This window comes from Anomalospiza imberbis, chromosome 3 (genome assembly GCF_031753505.1).
Source record: "Anomalospiza imberbis isolate Cuckoo-Finch-1a 21T00152 chromosome 3, ASM3175350v1, whole genome shotgun sequence".
NCBI lineage: Eukaryota > Metazoa > Chordata > Aves > Passeriformes > Viduidae > Anomalospiza > Anomalospiza imberbis.
The window spans coordinates 32,218,837-32,239,183 of NC_089683.1; the positions used below are offsets into that span (position 1 = coordinate 32,218,837).

The following is a 20,347-nucleotide window of genomic DNA, read 5'->3' on the forward strand; positions in this document are numbered from 1 at the left end:
ACAGCAGCAGTGCAGTTCTTCACCATGGGACATGCAGCACTGAGCATTAAGTCAGGATCTCTGCTTTTGACATACAACCAGTAGCCCTAACTCTAACCTTAATTATAGTCTAGGGTTCCATCTCCTCAGAAAATATGTACATAAGGTATGGGACTTAAGAAATACTTTACCTCTTCCTACTCTCAGGTTCATTATCGTTCAGCAAAGAGTGTATTTTATATTTTATATTACTTTCTCCTTAATTTTAGTGTAATTAATTACAGGGAAGCTAACCCAGCAATCAAAAAATTAATCTCATGCTGCCTAGAGTTTGTTAGGGTTTTCCCCCAGATTGGGGTGACTCTGAAAGATGGAAAAGTCTCTCTTCTAACTCGTGTCTTCAAAGAAAGACTCAGTATTCTTTAGTCGTCCGGGCTCAAGGTAGTTTATTGTATGTTATCTAAAATATTTTCTTCCTGAACTGCTGTGGTCTGTTCAGCAGGTCAGACAAAGGCACACACTGACTCCCAGGGGGCTGGTGCCTTCTTTTATATCATACATTACGTGTTAAATGTTTATGCTTTTTCCCCAATACCTATCACCTATATTGAATGGTGACTTTCTACTCTAAACTAATCTGTGAGTGCTAACATCACCATGAACATGGAGGTTAGGAAGGAGAAAGAAGGGCACACCCAAATCCCTCCATCTTAGAACTTCTGACCCCCATGTACAAAACTTAGACCCCTCTGTACAAGGCCTAAAACCCCCCTGTACAGCACTCAAAAATTCTTCCTTTCACTTTGTGGCTACTTCTACTATAATATCTAAACTTTTGTGATTTCTTGTTCTTCCTGCAAGGTTGGTAAATTGTTCCATGGGTCAGATTCAAAGCCACAGGGGTTTCCAACTGCATGCCAGGGTCTCAAATGCTTCTGACCTGGGCCCGGAACATCCAAGAGTGTCCAAGGGACATTCTGGGTTCCGACAAGAGTTGACACAAAATGTTTGCCTAACTCTACAGACCTACAACTCTGTCCCTCTGGATTAGCAAATCCTGACACCATTCCTAACTCTACCCTTTCCTTTCTAGCCAAGGGAATACATCTTTTCTGAAACAGTGAATACTGAAGGTGGCACCTGCCTTCTTGCCATCAGTCAGAGCCATTTAGCACACAGCAAAAAAAGGAACTCTTCAGTTTTTAGATTTAAAAATCCAAGCCCTAAGTCTTACTTTCAAATTCATTCTATCCCAAGGATTCATTGTGAATAGTAAACCCATCAAAATACTGCTCATCAGAGGCATCTACTTTCATTTGAACTCTGAAATGCCGTTCAGCCAAAATCTTAAATTGTTAGATCCCAAATGCTAACGCTAACTGTCAGCTTGACTTTACTTAGAGGACCTCCTTCTTCTGGAAAAGTGGATATGAAATACTGTGTGAAGGACCTTTGTATTTCTCAAAAATTCTTAAGAGTCATTCAAAACGCAAGGAAAAACTTCTTATTACTCTTCAGACTCTTGCGGTCTAACTCTAACCTTCTCTCTAGCAAAGAAACCTAACCAGGTGGTGGAAGGGAGGTAATTTATTGGCCATGACCAGCTGTAACCTTGTCCACAGTGGTGGAGATCATGCAACATCCACTCTTAAAATGAGATCTTCTCTCTACAGAGACCAAAATCCTGTCTGTCATCTTCACTTTCATTCCAGCCAGCCAAGCCATCTGAATAATAAAAGAAAGCATAAAGATTTACCACAACTTTTTGCCAATAGATGACCATTTCAATTTCAGCCTATGTGGGCTTCAGAGCAGAAAAATTATTTTCAGGCTTTAAATTCCCCAACTCCTATTCAAGAGCAGGAAGAACTAGGCTGACTTTATTTTCTTTCGTTGAGGACACACATGTCAAACATACTAATTGAAGATCTGCTAGGTTTCTCTTTAATCTCTAGACATACTGACTCTATAAAGTTATTTAAAAAAATATTTTAAAGCCAACCATCATTTACAGGCACATACTGGGTCATGGGGCCTATCCACTGAGCATTACATGCATGCTGTACCTACCTAGCATAGAGAGCCAAAATATGGGTTTTGTACAAGTGTTTTGGCAAAATTCTTGATGAAAGAGGCCACTGTTGTTCTGGCATCTGCCATTGCAGAGACTTTCCTGCAGTGAGATAAGATTGCTTAGACACTGCTATATGGATCTGGTGTTCAGTAATAGCTAAATTCATTACTTCCCAAGATCTTCATTCTTTATCCCAACGTCTCTGATCACTCCTCTTAGGTAACAATCTGTGTGAGAGAACATGGAAAAGACAGATTGAAAATCTGAATGTTAATGAGAAAGTTAGTGCAGAGGTAGGAAAAAGGACTTCTAAAATACAGCCCAGCAATCACCAGGAAGCAATTTTACTTCTTCTAATATATATTTTGCCTTCCACATGGTGCTGTTGAGGGTAAAATGATTGATGTTTAAAGTGCCTTCCGTTTCTTTGATGCAAGTTGCTATGGAAACAGAAAGCATACTTATTAGATCCTTGCAGTTACTTTTTGTTAAATCTAACTCTTCTAGGTTCTCTTTTTCTTGGAGTCTTGCTGCACTTTTCCGCATCTGATGTCGTTAGCAGATCCATAGCAGATCTCCTATGCTGCTCTGTGTGCTCGCTTTGCATTCTGTATATTTTAGCTGGATTTCTTAAAAGCAGAGCTATAAGCTCAGCCACTTTCAGCATTGGAGAAGCCTCTGCCCATCATAGGAGGGATTTTCATGATAATGCATTAAGCAGTTCAAAGGTTGAAAAGACACTCCGTTGTTATTTTAAATATTTATAATATCTATTGCAGTATGTAAATGCAGTTAAACTGTTAACCTTTTGTAACAACTGCCATTGGATGTGCCATGTCAGGGCATTTGGGGCACTGCAGCCCTGTGCATACAAATACACGTTATATGGTTTTAGCCCTGTGCATACAAATACACACATTATATGGTTTTAGCCCTTCAGGACTTTGCTGCTGCTACTAACTCAGGACAGTTTCTCCCTTCCCAGAACTGTGACAGCTGTAATCAACAGAAGAGAGGAATTAATTTGTTTTGCTTTCTGTTTGATTTTACTTACATTTGGATACTTTCCTTGTTACAACTCTAGTTACAAGTTTTGAATGTTTTACTGATTCTGTACTGTTGAGAGAAGTAAAGCATGATATAATCATTAAAAAAAAGATGAAAGGGCTTGTTTATGTTGGGGTTTTTTTATACTATTTGCGTGCCGTCAAGGGAGAAACTTTTCCACGATGCCACAAAGAAAAGCAAAAAAGTAGGATTAAAAAAAATCTAGCTTTTTAACAGGGTCTAACTTACCCTTCTGAGGCACAAACACAAATACTTTCTTTCTTGGCATACCTATGCACATGTATGGACAATAGACCTCCAGGAGCACATGAAAAAAGAAGTGAAACTTCACTGGGAAAACACTTGTCAAATAAAAAAAAGAAGAGTGCCTGTGTTCAGCATGCACCCCTATTGTTCTGGAAGGGACAGATGTTGGCTTTAATCTTAATAGCAAAAGGTCCAGATGTGTTTGATTTGCATTCAGAGCTTTCTGGGGGTTGTGGATGGCTGTGGAGCAAAGACAAGTAGGAGGTTCCTTTTCCCAGTCAGGAAACTTCTTTGCAGTCATTCTTGTCTCTCAGCTCTTGGTTGCTTTCCTTTCATATGAGTCCTTAAATTAGAGGATAAGTGAAGATTCTGTTTTGGTATCTTTTCCTAAAGCTATCTTCTGATGAATCAAGAGCCCCCTTCACTTTCTTGCCCATCTGTTAAAAATCTTACAGTATAGTAAGGGAAATGCAAGTGTTTTACTATCTCTGTTGCTGAGACTGTCAGTTTCTTAGCAGTAAAAGCAGAAAGAAATAAACCTATTCACAATGAGAGGAGATGTAATAAAAAGTGACCTCCATCTATATTTCATTTTTTTAAGGCTTCAAGAGAAAAGTAAAACTTGCAGCTGGGTTGTCACAAGCAGCCTGTAGAACTACTGAAAGAAACTTGCTTTCAGACTGTATTTCTACTTCCATGTTCCTAAATACTTTTATGTTTTAAAAGGCATTCTTCTTTCTTATGGATTTGCATGGAGACTGCTAGATGTGGACTACACTTCTCCATCCAGACGGGGCGGGGGGGAGGGCGGAATCAGGTTGCCTAATTTTTCTAAGGACTGAAGAGTAATGCCAAAATAATTTCCAGGGCAGAAAAAGAACTATCCCGTAATTTTTACTTTTTTACTATAAATATTGTAACATTAAAAGAGTCATTTTGGAAGGGGCAAAGCCATTAACAGAAGGAAAAAAAAACCCAGCCACACCTCTTAAAATTCAATACTATTTCCATTAAATTGTGAAATGTGTAAGTGCATTGTGTATTCTGCAGGACTGATGGTGAACTGTAGTCAAGGGTCATCAGGGCACTTCAGGTGAAAGGCAGCAGTGGAGAAGATGGCTGTGGAAAAGTTGCACTGAGTTGGCTCAGTGCTTGATTTGCCATGTGCTGAGCAGCTATGAGATAATTCTTCTCCACATCTCAAAGGTCTCCCTTTTCTCCTTTACAATGGATGAAAGAATAAAGGAGCTGAAGAAGTTATACTCAGTACTTGGCAACCTCACTAATTCAATCTGCATCTCAGTTCCTGCTACTCCTTTTATGCTATTTTTTGGGTGACTGGGTGGGTGGAGAGATCGCTCCTCCTTCAACTCTTTTTACACACAGTTATATTTCCCCTTTTGTAACGCCTCCAGTAAAATAGAAAAGCAGTGGCTCTGGTTCTACTATTCTCTCATAATCTTTGCTTGGGCCCCATCAGCATCCTCACAATGGAAATGCACCACTCTTTCTTACTGCACCTTCCACCCTAACAAAAATGTGGAGATGGAGACTTGCACTGTCCCATCCTTCATGTTGGGGCAGGGGTTCCCTTGCAACCTTGCTAATATTTGATGTCTGCCTTGCTGCTGCTCTGGTTATTTCTGGTTTGTTCCTAGTAGGTGTTTATTGAATAAAGGCCTACAGCTGGGGTGCTGCATACAGTGAACACATCTTGAGTGGTTCTTTGCTTGCTTTGAGGGAAGAGACATTTCACACAGTGCATGGTAATGGCCTATGTGAGACTTATGTATGGGAAGGGACAATTTAAAACAGAATAAATTCTAAATTTGAGTGATTTCACCCTAATTGTTTTTAAGGCATATACAAACCAGTAATTCTGTAAATTTTGGGTATGTTGTTGGTAAAAAAAATAAAGGAAAAATCTCCTTTTCTCTGACATCATCAAGAAAACAAACAAATCTTCACAGCAAGTGCTGTTAATAAGGAGGCAAGATAATTTAACAAGAAGTAACAAAATCTACTGTGCTGAAATATCCATTTCAGTACCAAAGGATTAGTAAAAGTCATCCAGATTTATTTCACTAGTCTCATTTCAGCATCAGAATATGCTGACAAAACTTAGGAAATTTAAGCATTGGCTGCTTTTCCAGATATAGCTAATTCCTAAAAGATGATGGGAAGGTTTATGACATTTATATGCTGAGGGTCAGTACATCACAGTATTGTACTACTGATTTTCAATGTCACTTGAGTTTCTCCGTCACTTTGCTATAACTTCTTTTATGTTTTGAGCTCTAGAGGCAAATACTTCAAGCAAATGGCCATAATTTCTGCTGTGAAGTTGGTGAAGTCTAACAAATAACTTGCTTGAGGGTATATCCTCACATCAATAAAATACGTGAGCTAGCAATATAAAAAGTGAATGTATGGGGAACACCCTAAAAGTTGACATAAAAAATGTAAGTATTAGTAGTTTTTATTCTTTTCATGAGGCATGATGCTAAGTTTTTTTAACTAAAATAAGGTCTTTCGGGTGCAATAAAGAAATTTGAAGAGTCTAATGTCAGTAGAGGAGATATTGGAGTAAAGTGCTAGATGAAGCTCTGCTGCTGACAATACCTGCATAGGTGTGTGCCTTTTTTTGCCTCAGTCCCTTCCCAGTGGAAATGGGAAAGTTCTTTAGTGACTACCATCAAGTAGATCAATTAATAAATTATGTAACTGTACTATGGCAAGAAGTTAACACTGACAAAGTTGAAAACCAATAGCTGAATAACTGACAAAATATTTTGGACTAGAAAACTCCTTGGTTGATGTAACTTACTAAACAAGTAAACCCACACTACAATGTGCTGTAGCTGTATTTAGCTTCAGAGGGAGATACTTAAGCCAGGAATTTTTCTTTGTTAGCAAGCAGTAGATGCAAACTATTTGTCAAAGTTCAATAGAGTAACAAGTGATTCCTTTCCCATAGCAGTAACATTTCCCTCAAAACAGGTATTGTTTTTTGCTTCACCTCATAGATTATTTACCTTGCAGTGGATGGATATATTGTTATGCTGGGCTCTGTTCTTGTCAACAGAGATGGTACTTTGGGCCAGAACAGCAGTCAAGGATTCCAGTAGCTGGGATTACTGGACAAGTTTAGGATTGCTGTTGACAGTTGACCTGAGATAGTGCAATGAGTGAAAACCTTTCAGGTGTTGTTTTGGCAAAAAGGACTGTGGATGTTCCTCTCTATTATTTGTGGAGTTAAGTAAACCTTTAAACAATGATGAAAGGAGTTGAGGGCTAGACTAAATAATTCAGAGCTATCTTAGTGCAAATGTAGTTTTTTTTCCTACATGTGCCAATGAAGATCTTATCCTAGAATGAGGATTTTTTGGAATCAATTTAAATATCTGCATTGATACAGAAAATACTGTCTTCACTTCCATCTTCCTCAGTGGTTGTTTCTTCATGGTGTCTACAGACAAATACAGAGGTATTTTATCTTTCTAGTGTGCAGGAATTGGAGACCTATAAATTCATGGTTCTTCCATCTCTGCCTTGGTAAGAAATATCTTTGTGCCACCCCTACTGAAGGCCATGTTTATCAAGTTTACAAAAGCTCTAGATCAGACAAATGACTAACACAGTTCTTAAATCTAACATACATTTCCTCAAACTTTGTCCCTTGCTGTAAAGGAAAGATGTGACAAAGCTTGCCCCAGGCATGCACTGATGCAATCAGCTACCCTTAAATGTTAACAAGAAATGATTGTGAGTAAATAATTGTGAGTAAGTAGAGATCTACCTATTTCTGAATTATTACTGAAAATCTGATAGGGACAGAGGGATGAGTTTTCCAGAAACCTTCTTCAATATTATCCAGTGGGCAAAATCTCGTTCTTAGCACTTGTCTAAGGCGGGTGCACTGGGCACCGCGTCATCTGACCATGCATTCAGGTATGGTGTGCTCTTCCAAGGACACCCAAGTCATATTGTCATATTCAGAGATTCAAGCAGAACTGCATTTCATGCAGTATTTTCTTTTGTTTTTCTAAAACATCACCTGTAAGATATATAGCTGTGTTTTCACAGTATATCTCCTATTTCTGTTCTGTGCTTTACTCAGGTCTTAGATAAATCTTTTGTAATTTCACAGAGAAAATAAATAACTGAAAAACATCTCATTATATCACAGCAAATTCAGGTTTTACTTGGATGAAAAACATGTTTTTCCACTGCACTGTTGTATTCCTCATTTTTTCTTTGAAGATACCTAATGTGGTTGGAAAAAACAGTGCCAAATCTATCAGTGTGGTGTACAGGCAGTAGCTAGACAAATAAATGTAGCTCTTTTTGAACATATATTCAGTATCACTTGCTTTGCCTCTACAAATTAAGAAAAAATCCAAGTTTTTTTGTTTCTTCTCTTTTTTCCTTTTATTTGCTTAATGTGTTTGGAGAGAATTAAAAATAGTTCATTGTGAAGGGAACTTAGTGTAACAAGGTAAGTCTTGATTTTTGCAATGAGCTCTGATGAGACTATGTACATACCAGCCAGTATCAGACTGCTAATAGTCTTAGACTGTGAGCTATTCTTAGTTATTGAAGAACAATATCTATAATCAAGGAAAAAAAAATCTATTTTAAGTGATAGCAACAATTCCTCACAAGATGTTGTGGCAAACATAGATCAGAGGTGTATTTTATGACTAATGACTGAAATTTGGGTATTTGAAGACAAGTATTTACCTTTTTAACTGTTGCTATAAATATATATGCACATTCACTTGTGAAAAGCAAGAAATCCTCCCTGCCACTGATCAGTGAGGATGGTCTGACTTGTGAGAGTCAAGTGGAAGACAAATGTACTGTTGAATGTCCTTCAACATGTAACACCATTAAAACAAGATTAAAACATGGCAGTTTCCTCAAGCAACATTAAACCACTGTGTAATATGTGGGTTATACTCTGCTACACCAACACATTGATGTAGCAGATGTCCCTGGCTTTAAACATCTCAGACACTAGTCTGTGCTGACAGGTCCTTAAAGTGCCTCAATCAAGTTGCATTTACTTTCTTGCTCTAGATTTAGTAGACAATGTTAAAGTGTCCTTGGATGAGAAACTAATCAGGTAAAAAACTTATTACAGTTTACATGAGAGCTTTCATTTATTCACTTTGCCAAAATCAAACATTCTTCAGTTGCTGTTGTTAATAAAACAAAAGGAAAATCTGAACAAAAATAGCAATTTATGTACCTGTCATTCTGTATCCCCATATGCATTATCCTGTAGTTCATTTTCCTGTTACTCTTTGCCTTCAGAAGCACACTGTAAAATACAGCTTGTTCTTCATTTTTCCTCCAGATGAGGTAGAACAAATTAAAAAATGAACAAAGAAATAATCCAGATTTAACAGCTTTTATTATTTTTTTTTATTTATTAACACCCGCCTGTTTCAGAGACCAAATGTAGTTTTACTCTGAGAATTTCGATGCTGTGGTCTCAAATCTAATATTCTCTGATAATCTTCATTCTCATGACCTTTAACAATTAGCTAGCTTCATCTATGGATTCTGAATGTATTTTACATTAAAAAAATCATACCACCCCCACCATTATTTAATTATTCATAAACTGACCTGAATACATATATGTGATTAGAAATTTTGATTGAAAACCAAGGATTAGCAAAAGGAAATATGTTCTGGACAGCAGTAATGACTGATAACTCTTGAAATTTATTTAAAGATATTTTTGATTGTAAATTAATTTAATATTTTATAGATTAAAACTGCAAAATACTTTGAGAAGAAGAGCAAAAACCCCATACTCCGTTGAGCTTTTGATAACATGTAAAGATTAATCTAGTAAAAAAAAACTTTTCTGGCATTACAAAAAATTTCTACTTATTAGTTATTCTAAATTTTATTAATTTCTAACATTTCAAAATTTTTCTGCTTTATTTTAATTGAGATCATATCATTGTGAACACAATGATTCCAGAAGAATATTTTTTTCTAGTTTTATACTATTAGGAATTTCAGATGTGGGTATAAATTTTCTCTTTTGACAGGTTCTGCAATATCAAAACATTAGAAATAATGAGACAGATAGAACATAGAGGTGTCCCCATCATGCTTGCACATAAGTATTCACACAGCACTGTTATGAGAGAGCCATTTAATTTACCCCTACTCTCAGTTTCAATGGTTAATATTTGGGAATATTTGAAATAAAGAGAACGACATCTAAATGTGCAATAATAAATGGCAAAGCATACAGGTCTGTTGGTTCTGTTTGAGTTAGCATAAAATTTCTATCTTTATTCCTAGATTTGGAATGTTTATCTTTCAAATGAAAAGCACTTCAATAGATGAAGAAGATCCTTAAAACAATTTTTCCAGTCTAATTTTCCTTATGCAAAACAGAAGAATGAGTGAAGCATGTGTCTTGTTGAGAGAAGATGATTTGTAAATAAGTTCTGTTGATGGTAGAACCCAAAAATCCAAAGTGTTAGGCACTTGTAGAATCCCTCCTACTGCAGGATTTCAAGACCAAGTTTGTAGAACAGCTGTGAAGAGGTGGACTGAGGTTGGTCTAGATGATTTCTGGAGATGCTTTCTGGCCCTGTAAGTCTGCAACCCAGCTGCCCTAGGAATTTGCCAGCAACCCACTAGTGCACAGCCAAATCCTGACTGCTCAGCTCTGTGATGCAGACACATCCAGCAGTCCATGGTCTCTCAAACACCAAAATCCTTTGCCACAGCTACTGTCACCACAGTATTTGTCCCACAAAATAACCAGTGAGAAGAGAAAACCCATTTTGAATGGCAGCTCTATCTCACTGACAAAAGTAGCAGCACAGAATTTGGAAGGCATGGTGGTAATTGATGGAGAGAGACAGCTGCTGGGAGCAATCCACTAAAGTTAGTATAAAGGCAAAAGACTGGATACTGTGTTGCCAGGAGTTAGAGCATGATTTGATTAGATGTGTTTTTCCAGTAATTACACGTTGTCTGTACACCTCTATGGATCACAAGAACTGTAGGCCAAACTGCCTGTGGCTTGTTTTTTCTGTTGTTTACTAAGGTTAAATTAGTTCTCTGGCTCCTAGCATACTAGACTTGAAATCAAAATTTCTTCTTTATATCCATCCCTGTTAAGTTAGGATAAGTATGATGACTGGGAGTATAAATTTAGAAGAAAAATAAAAATATATATTCCTGGAATGTAAAGACATTTTTCTCAATGTACTTTAATTAAGTAATTATTGGAATAAAGTGTTGCCATAAACTATCAGAAATTCAGGTACCTAGAATCCATGCTGTTTCTTCTGAAAGGAATTCTATCTATCTATCTATCTATCTATCTATCTATCTATCTATTTTTTTTTTTGGTGAAAAGAGATTATCAACTTTCTTCCACATTGTTTTTCCCTCTGTTATGCATTGCTCCTTTCCCATTAGGTTTGGCTACATAAAAGATATCCCCATGCATATAAGCATTAGATTTGGTTCTTTACAGGCAAATGTCTAGAAGCATACAGTTAGGGTTTTTTTTTATTGACTCATTTTTAGAGAAGAGAAAAAAATTCAATTTATTTTTCTTAATTGAGGCCAGATGAAAAATTTTAGAAGGGAGGCAGATTTTAATGCAAGTCTGATCTTGCAGCAATGAATTATCTTTATTCCCTATCTTGGATTGACCATTTCCAGACAAATGTTTCAGGTATGATAAAAGCTTAATAAAGGTGAGAAATGAAGGGTCTCCGCATTCTGGTTTCCAGCAATATTGACCATGTCATGAACATCTGATATTCCTTTTTTTTCCAAGCATAGGAGTAGTGCAGAAATCATGCTTTCTTTACCTGATGGAAATCTTGGCTGACACATTGCAGGAGCAAGTCACAGTGCTTTGGACAATGACTATTTAAAAAGAAGTTGACAGAAAACTGGTCGTTTCTTTTGCACAGAAATGATTAATTCCACTGTACCAGTTCTTGAGTCCACTCCCAAGTCCTTTCAAATAATTCCTGTGTCCCATGCCACCTGGCTAAGTGGGGAAAAAACAACATTTAATTAAAGCCAGTATTAAAAACAAGAAATGAGACTGTTGTAAATGTTTCACTAGGGCCCAGTAGCACGCATTTGTGCGAAGAAAAAGAGTAGAAATTAAGCTAATAATAATAAAACTTAGCCTTTGCCTCTCTCTGAAGTGCTGATAAGTCTGAGAAATCTTCACACAGCTGCTGTAAGTTACAGAAGCAATAGGTAGTACAGTGTTGTTTCTCAACACTGGGTTAGTTTTCTCTCCATGCTGACAAAAAACATAGGAGGAGTACATCTGCACGTCCATCCCCTGTGTTGCTTTTGCTTCTAGTGTACTGGAAAAAGCTTCTGAGAACAGAACTTGCAAGAACTTATTTCTTCTGCTTTTTATGGCAGCATTCAGCACTAAAAGGATAAATATGCTTAACTGATACATAAGTTCAAAAGCAGTATTCAAAAATTCAGAAACCCCCCGCGAAAAATACCTTTTAATTTTTTATCTAGCACTAGGAATATTTATATGAAAGGGCTAAAATATTTCTGTTTCTTAAGCATTTATCTAATCCTGCTGTGCTGTTCTCATCTGTTACAGTTTTCAGCTGCTCATTTCAGAGCAACGTTTTCCCTTCTTCTTTTGGCGAAAGGCAGTGTCAGAACTGAAGTGAGAAAAGCTGGAACTTTGTACTTTAGGCTGTGTGAAGAGATTTTGAGTGTTGCAGAATGAGTGGAAACAGCTAGTATTAGTTTTAATGAGTTTATTCTATTTATTCTGGAAGAGCTATAGGAGCACAGCACAGCTTTGGTGGTTAGCAGCACAACTTCACAGCTAATGGTGTTGGAGGTCAGCCTTCCCAGGTCTCTGCAAATTCAAGAAGTCTGCATGATACCAACCGGTACTGGACATCAACACTGTCACTCGTTAAAGAAGCGGAGCACCCCTGCCACTTGAGTTTGATGTCTGCTACACAGGACGTACAGATGAAGTAGAATCCACTTATGTGAGTGTTTTTCCTTCATTCAACTCATTAAACTCATGTCTTTGGTTTTGTTTCTGGAGCCTTGCTAAATACAGACACTCAAGGATGACTTCAGCAGAACACAGGCTTTTGGTTGGATAACTTGGAGATTTATGACTAATGCTTTTGGGAGATAACCAGGTCTGCCCTTCATGTATAGTCCAGAGTTTAACTGATGACTTGATTTAACTTGAGAAGAAATATTACCTTGATAAGGTTAACAGAGATGCTTTTAAGGGAGGATGTTGGTTTTGTTGTAGTTTTCTATAGTAGAACATAGTACAGTCTATCTGAAAATGATTTGTGATGAATTTCCAGTATTGCATGCCCAAAAAAGGTGCTGATGTTGCTCTACTATCACACTGTCCTCATGGCTGCTGCTATTGTGCTTTACTGTTAGCTTTATATTTGCTCTAAGCTGTTCTGAGATACAGCGTGGATGTTTGCTGAATGTTTTGGAGCTACCTACACCTTTTTTCCCCCCCACTTTTCTGTGAAGTACAACTCTATACTTAAAAATTCATGTAACAAACATAAAACTTGGACATCTTGAAGTTGTTGTATTGCATTTCTGTCTTCCAAATCTCCAAGTAGATTTAAATATTTCAATGTTTTAATTCTGTACCTTTCTGTTACTTACATTTTGTTTTCCACTTTCTCCAGACTTCTTTTCCTATATGATCACTGTGTCTCCCAGTGTGGTGTCTATGGCATTAGAAAGAACATAAGAACTGTAGGATTTCAAAGGATTTCAACGTGTGGGATGAAAGTTACAGCACAAAATGCTTTTAGTCAACATGCCAATTTTGGCATTTTTTTGTAGTTCATGGGGATTATTCACACACTGCAGCAAGCAAGTCTTTTTCCTCCCTTTGTCTTGATTTTCCTAACTTTGAGTGTGTAGAGCATGGTAATAATTCATTGGTGTAAAAACAGTGGTTTCTATCTCATATGTCAAGAAGTATTCTGCTAAACTTAAGCTGATGTTGTAGCTGAAACATTTGTGTATATGGACTGGCTTTAAACAAACTGTGACTGGTACTGGGGATGACACACCTGTGACATCCTGGGTGCAGACATCTAAATATAGAGATGGGCTCAAAGACAACATTATATCTGGGAGAAAAAGTGAAATTAATGTATAAGAGACCTCACATTTTCACATTGGATGACTGCCCTGTGAAATTGGCTCTGCACACAAGTTTAGATGGATTTCAGATTGCACTGAACTACACAGCTGTTCTGTTATGGACAAAAGAGCATATCAATTTATGGCTATTCAAGTCTACAAAAGTGATATATGTACCTTCTGTGTTGTATTGTGGATATTATGACTGTTGGCTACTGGTGTATTTTTGCTTTTTAGAAAATGCATGCCGCCAGTGGGAAAACAAACAGTACAAAGCCTGAGGAACAGCAAATCAAGGTTTGATGGACAATATTAAGGGAATGACCAAAAAGATATAGATTTGTTGGAGCAAGAAGATGACTTTTCAGGTGAGAAACTTCATCAGGTTTTGAAGTCTGTGACTTAGAAATGACTCCTGAGAGATTTCCCAGTGGTAAAATTATACAGAAGACCAGGTAGGACTTAATTCTTTTTTTAAATCATTAGAATTAAAATCATTAGATTCCTCTAGTGTTTTGATTTGAAGTGTCAAGGCATATAGACAGTGATTCAAATATAACTACGAATAAATTTCCTTCAGAAGTTTGGCATACAGAAATGAGTCAAATGGCAAGATACTTTTTATAACTAACTGACTATAAAGCTCTGTGTAGATTTTAACCAAAAAATTCAGAGGTCAGAGGTTCTGTATCTCACTCTGTCCTGCCCACACAGTTACACACCTTGTAGTTTTTCCATTTTTTACTTGATTTGACTTCTTGTACCAGAACTGATGGTGACTGGGTTTTTTCCTCTTTAGTATTTAATTAAAAAGTTCAGAAATTAATGAAGACTTCTAAACCTGTAATAGCTGCCTGTGCAGCACCAGAGCATGAAACATGGAGACAATATTTTCTTCTGACTTACTATGAAATGGAGGATGTGAACACAGCATGCAGAGTGGTGAAGGGGGACATACATCCACTTGCTGGAGGGTACCCAGTGATAAGACGCAGCTTGGTGTGCTCCTTAAGCAAATAACCTGTGCTGTGCAGGGTGGGGTGTACCAGCCTGGTTGGCATGTCACACTGCAGCAGCTGGTCTGCTCCCACTTGTGTTGGCACTGATCTCATGCTGCTGCAATGAACTCTGGAAGTACACAGAGCATTGATTTTCATCTCATATTGCCTGATGTCTCCAGAAAAGCATTTCAAGCGTCTTATTATGTTTCAGTATAATTATTTTAAGTGGGTTTATGTGATGACTTTACCGCAGAACTGCTGTGGTGCTGAAACTGGTAGTGTTAAGGGCTCCATTTACAGTAGAAATCCTAGAATTGTACATAGGTGGGATCTTTAGACAGATGTCCTGGTTCCAGCCAGGGTTAATTTTTGCAAGAGAAAGGAGGGGACATGGCCAGGACATGGTTATTCTATACCACCTTACATGATTGCTAGGGTCAGGGAAAAGTGACTCTTTTTCAGGGAGAAGGTGTTCAGTCAGGTGGAGAGAGCCATCTGGTATTGTCTGTAATAATCTGGTGTTTTTCTGCATCAATCAAACTTTTCTCTTACTCTCTGTCATTGGTATTGTTGCCATTTAGGGTTTGTTTTCTTATCTCATTGGGGTTTGCAGCAAATTTTTCTTATCTCAACCCATGATCTTTGCCTTTTGTACTTCCAATTGGAGCAGTGAGAGGGAGCAGCATGTGGTTTTAGTGGGAGTATTAAATTGAGGAATACCATTCCTAAACCACGATAGCATAATCTGCTATGCTTCAATATTACATGAAGCTACACAACTTCTAGTTGTGTCCCTTGCATGCAACAAACTTGCAGGTCTACTTCTGAGTTTCTTTCATAAACCTCTTTGTGGTGTCTTCAGCATGATCATTTGAAAACAGCTGGTGGCATCCATCCACTCAGTGAATCTGTTGTGGCATATGGTGGATTTGTGGATAGGAAGTTTCTGAAGATGTTAGATCTGACATGTGTGGAAGACACGGGATGAGATTTCCCTGTAGCAATTCCCAACCCTACCATCATTCTTCCAGTCGCTCTCACACAACCACTTATTTCTTGGTTCAGCATAAGTTTCTCCAAACAAACAACAGACTCCATCAAAAGTTTCAACCTACTCTTATAATAAACATGCAGTAATTTTCTGCTAAACCTGCAAATGTGGTCGGTGTTATCAGAAGAAAAGATTTACAATATTAATTTTGAGCATAAGAATAATTTTTCTCCATTGACATTTATACTTTTGGTTATGGTAAAACATTTAATGTAGCATATGTCTTACCTGTTCAGGGCTTTTGGGAGCCATGTCCCATTTTTGCCAGGTGTAATACTCTCTCCTGGTGGTCTGTCACTATCTCTAGGTGTGGCATAGATTACAAGTAAGAATGGCTAGCAGGGCTTTGCACTGAGAAAATCAATAAAAGGTAGCTGGGTGGAGTTGAGAGGGAAGTGAGAATGTCTACTCCTGGGGAGATGGCAGCCACGCTTTGACAGATTCGTGTTTACCTTTTCAAAAATGAGCAATGCATGAACATGCCATGGCTTTCCTCACTTTCTCCATCCACTACTGCCTTTTTGTGAAATTACTGATAATTTTCTATTTTTATTTAAAGTTTTATCAAAAGAAATTATATCAAGTTTAAAAAATAAAAATAAATTTAAGAAAAACTGAAAACCAAGAGAAATTGTAAATGGAAACTGGGGAACTGCATGACTTCCCCAAATTCTGGATATGTGTACCCTTATTTCAATAACAATGCAAGCTTTCTGAGATAATGGATAAGAAAAGGTGTTTGGAAGCTGCATAGGGTAGCTCCCCCAGGGGAGCTGGGAATCTGGAGCTGAGGGTAGGAGCAGGGCAGAGGAGGTAATGAGACTACACATGAAAAGCCCTCATGGGCAGCCTCTTCTGAAATGCACTGATTTTTTTTTTTTCAGAAAAATCTTTCTTTCCATGTAAGAACCAGGAACTTCTCCTGTGGCCACAGCATTTTCCCATGTCTGTCCCATGGGAACTCCCTGATTAGCTCCAATGCCATGCGTGGATGGGAAAATGCATGTAATGGGCTTCTGAAGGAGTATCGCTTGCTCATTTTGCTTCAGCAAACTGGGGATGATTTCCTAAAGGCATAGAATTAAATATATGGTTCTTCTGTAGGTTAAAAAAAAAAAAAAGAGATATTGCAAATGGATGAACTTCAAACTAAAAGACTTTTTAATTAAAAAAGGAATGATCTGCAAAAATCTTTTTGTATTCTAGTCCTTTCATGAAATCAAGACTACTTTTCTTTCGAGAGGGGAGGGGAGAGGAGAAGAACTGAGAAGAGGGGAGGGGAAGAGAGTAGAGTGGAGGGGAGAAGAAGAGAGGAGAAGGGAGGAGAGGTCCAGTGATGAAAACTCCAGCAGTTTAACTTTAGTATCCTAAACATCAAGCACTTTAGTAATATAACCCATTGGTCCTTGTCCTGTCCTCAGTGAACAAGCACTGTATTTCCCTGATTTTGGCAGGCTTTTCTACAGTTGACTCTTTTGTGAAAGAAAAAACATATGAATATTTCCTTTACCATGATATCTACATAGCACCATACCAAATTTTCGTCTGTTTGGTTTTCATAAGCCTATCTTATGAAACAATTTCTTTTTCTGTTAGTTAGAAAAGGAGTACTTATAAAGATTTGGGGAAAAAAAAAATCAGTGAAAATAGCTGCTAGCTAATTTCCAACCTAGCTTTTAAGAACTGTTCTTTTCCTCCACCCTGTTTTTCCTTTGAAATGAAAGTGGTAATCATCTGTATAGGAGGGAAAGGGAAGGAAAAGTGTAGGAAGAACAAATATGTGTAAATGAGATTTAAAGCAGAAGGTGAATGCCCTTTTATGCCAATAGATTTACTATAAAAAATAGATCCCAGAAGTAACAGAAGCACTTGGCTAACTGATTTTAACTAATAGTCTGAAGAAAAAGAAATCATAATAGCTAAGATATGAAACTGAATTTACTGAGAATTACATAAGCTAAATATTGTAAAAGGAATTAATATTGGTAACAGTACAATTAAAATGAGACAAAAAAAGTTTCCTTAAACAAAACTGAAAAATTATTCAAATTTAACATTTTTAAAGGCATGGGTTATTCTTTCCATATTTCGTGTAACAGAAGGAAAGAACTTTTTCCCATAAGTATCCTTCTTCATGTCAATACCTTCTACGATCTATTTCAATATTTAGTATGGGAATTAGCTGAGAGATGTATATATCCCTATTTATGTGGACTATAAGTGGTCCTACAGTGCTATTATGTCTACTGCTCTCAAATGTTTATTCAAGAAGTGCTGCCTTGCAGCAGAGATGATAGCATATGGCTTCCACATTCACTTCTGTGATGCAGGGTTCTATAATAGGAATGCAATGACACACATTGTGCCACCAGAAACGGAAGTGAAACCTTTTCTTCCTTCAGAGGTTCTGTACAGCTATTTTTAAAAATCTGTGGAATTTAGGTGATTGGTGTTTTGCTCCCAGATGCTAAATAAGGAACAGGAAAAGAGGATTACTATTTCTGGGTAATCACTGGGAAAGAATGTGTTCATTTATAACTACTGCGTAGCACATCAGCACTTGAAATGCTTGCTCAGGTGGTACTGTTGCCATTTTTCGTATATCTTTAATGGAATTATAGACATTTATAAGATAGAATAGTAGCATAACAAAAGTAATTTTATATACCTGAAATTTATTTACACTGGTCAGTTGGTGCATTTAAAATTGAGCTATGAGGTAGCAGACAACTGTAGCCAGTTGCCTGGAATGGTTTTTTGTACTAAAGCTGCACAACAACAGGAGAGTAAAAGACCAAAATTGTTTTAGTTTTACAAGCAAGTCAGAGTAATTTTTGTTGTATTGAGTACAGTTGAGGGAAAAATTCCTTATAATGAAATATTCACTTCAGACTGTTTCTGTTCAATCATATACTGATTGCTTAAGCGAAATTATAACTTCTTCAGCAGAAAAATGTAAGCTATTTTGTGAAATGAAATATTTTTATATGCATTGACTTGGGATAACTTAAATTATTTCATGTTTCAGCAGATGGGTCCTTCATCTTCAAGAAACATTGAACCACCCATTACTAGTCCTGCTTCTGTATAACCAACTGCAAACATAGTTTTCAGGGGAACTAAAGAATGGATAGACATTTTCAAAAGCTAGTATTATTTTTAGAGAATGCTGTGGTTCCTGAGTCCTTTAAACACTCCTGAAAGTCTTTACCAGCATAGAAATTATTTTTCGCTCTCAGCTATAACTTTTCCCTGTATAAATGAAGGTTATTGGCCCTATAAAAACCCCTCTGCAGAGACAGAAATAAGGGGCTTGGAGCAACACTGAGGGAAGGAGAATGGCCTCTGCAAAAGAACAAAAATGTTCAATATTAGGACATGATTTAGTGATGGACTTGGCAGTGTTGGATTGACAGTTGAACTTGGTGATCTTAGAGGCCTTTTCCAACACAAGTGATTCTATGACAGGGAGACTCTTGACTGCTAATGTGACTTTTGTTGGGATTTGGTTCCATCTAGAGCTTCATTATTGCTGTTTGGATCATGCTTTCATTGCTGACAAAACAATTTAAATGATATAAACTTTTTAATTTTTTTAAGAAAGTAATAATTTTATATCTAGACCAATGACTTTGACAAAACTTAAAAATAGATAATTCACTGCTTAAGTCAAAGGAAGACTTTTAAACTGAAACCATAAATAATGATTGAGTCACACATACAACAAGTATATGATAGAGATATTTTCAATGTGGTAATGTGATCAAGACAAACAGAGTTTAAAATAAATACTGCTCCAGTACAGCAAGGAGTACAGAACAAGTGAGCATTGCAGTTCTTTTTGCTTGTTCTCTGTGTGCATGGAGCCTTTTTTTTTTTTTTCCACTAGAATATCCTTGGGAAATCTAACTATCATCACAAACTGTTCTTATAAATATACATGGAATTTGGCTGCTAGGGACCTCATCTTAAGTGGCATGTTTTTTTTTAGTAATCTTTCTTCCAGTGTAATGGAACTTATACAGGGGTACATTATCTCACCCAGATTTGTTGGCATATCTCCTCTACATTTTTTTGGTCATTTATCCTTCTCTGTTGAGCACACAATTGATATCCTAGGAAGAATCACTCCTTGAGGACCAGCTTAAGGTCACTGATGATGGCTGGAGGAGTGATAGAACGTGATTGACCAGGGTGATCAATCATAAAGTGTGTGTTTGGGGGGAAATGTCTCTATGTATTTGGATAAAATGCAGACTATCCTGAACTCTAAGTCAGAATTCCTGGAGGATGTAGTGGAGATCATGACAGTTTTGAAGTACCCAGTAACTAAGATTAAACTGCACTTAATATTTATTCATGTATGAGAACACTAGCCACAAAAAATAACAAAGATAGGAGAAGAACCAAAACAGTTAAGAAGGGCTGATGTTCTGAAAAAATACAGCTACAAATGAACTGCTCGGGGGTTGGTGCCTTGCCATATCTCCAGGATTAGCAAATCACTGACATTTTAGCAAGGAGTGCAGTTTTTTCCCATCTTGTGGTTGTTCCATATGAAAAAGTGTTGTGGCTACAGCTGTATATTGGTTTAAAAGGTGGATGTAGAAGATTTAAAACCCTTTCTGATTTAAGGAACATGAACTCAGCTTGTTTCCATATGATTCTTCCCTCTCATGCTGGTATTAAATTTTGAGGAGCACAGGGGATTTCTCCATACACTCACCCAGTGCTGGA

General features: G+C 37.2%; 2 long non-coding RNA genes across 2 annotated transcripts in view; one reads left to right on the top strand and one right to left on the bottom strand.

Moving 5' to 3' along the window:
• Nucleotides 1-14,989, top strand: part of LOC137469872 (uncharacterized) — a 79,160-nt gene extending 64,171 nt beyond the window's left edge. Inside the window, exons 2-3 of the long non-coding RNA XR_010996736.1 lie at nt 13,796-14,013; nt 14,358-14,989. This is a non-coding gene — a long non-coding RNA (uncharacterized lncRNA). The remainder of the gene's footprint in view (nt 1-13,795; nt 14,014-14,357) is intronic.
• LOC137469871 (uncharacterized) lies at nt 1,499-11,413 on the bottom strand. Its single transcript, XR_010996734.1, has 3 exons — nt 11,233-11,413; nt 2,050-2,280; nt 1,499-1,704 (listed from the first exon to the last, which is right to left on the bottom strand). It is a non-coding gene; the product is annotated as an uncharacterized lncRNA (long non-coding RNA).
• Nucleotides 14,990-20,347: the final 5,358 nt, after the last annotated feature.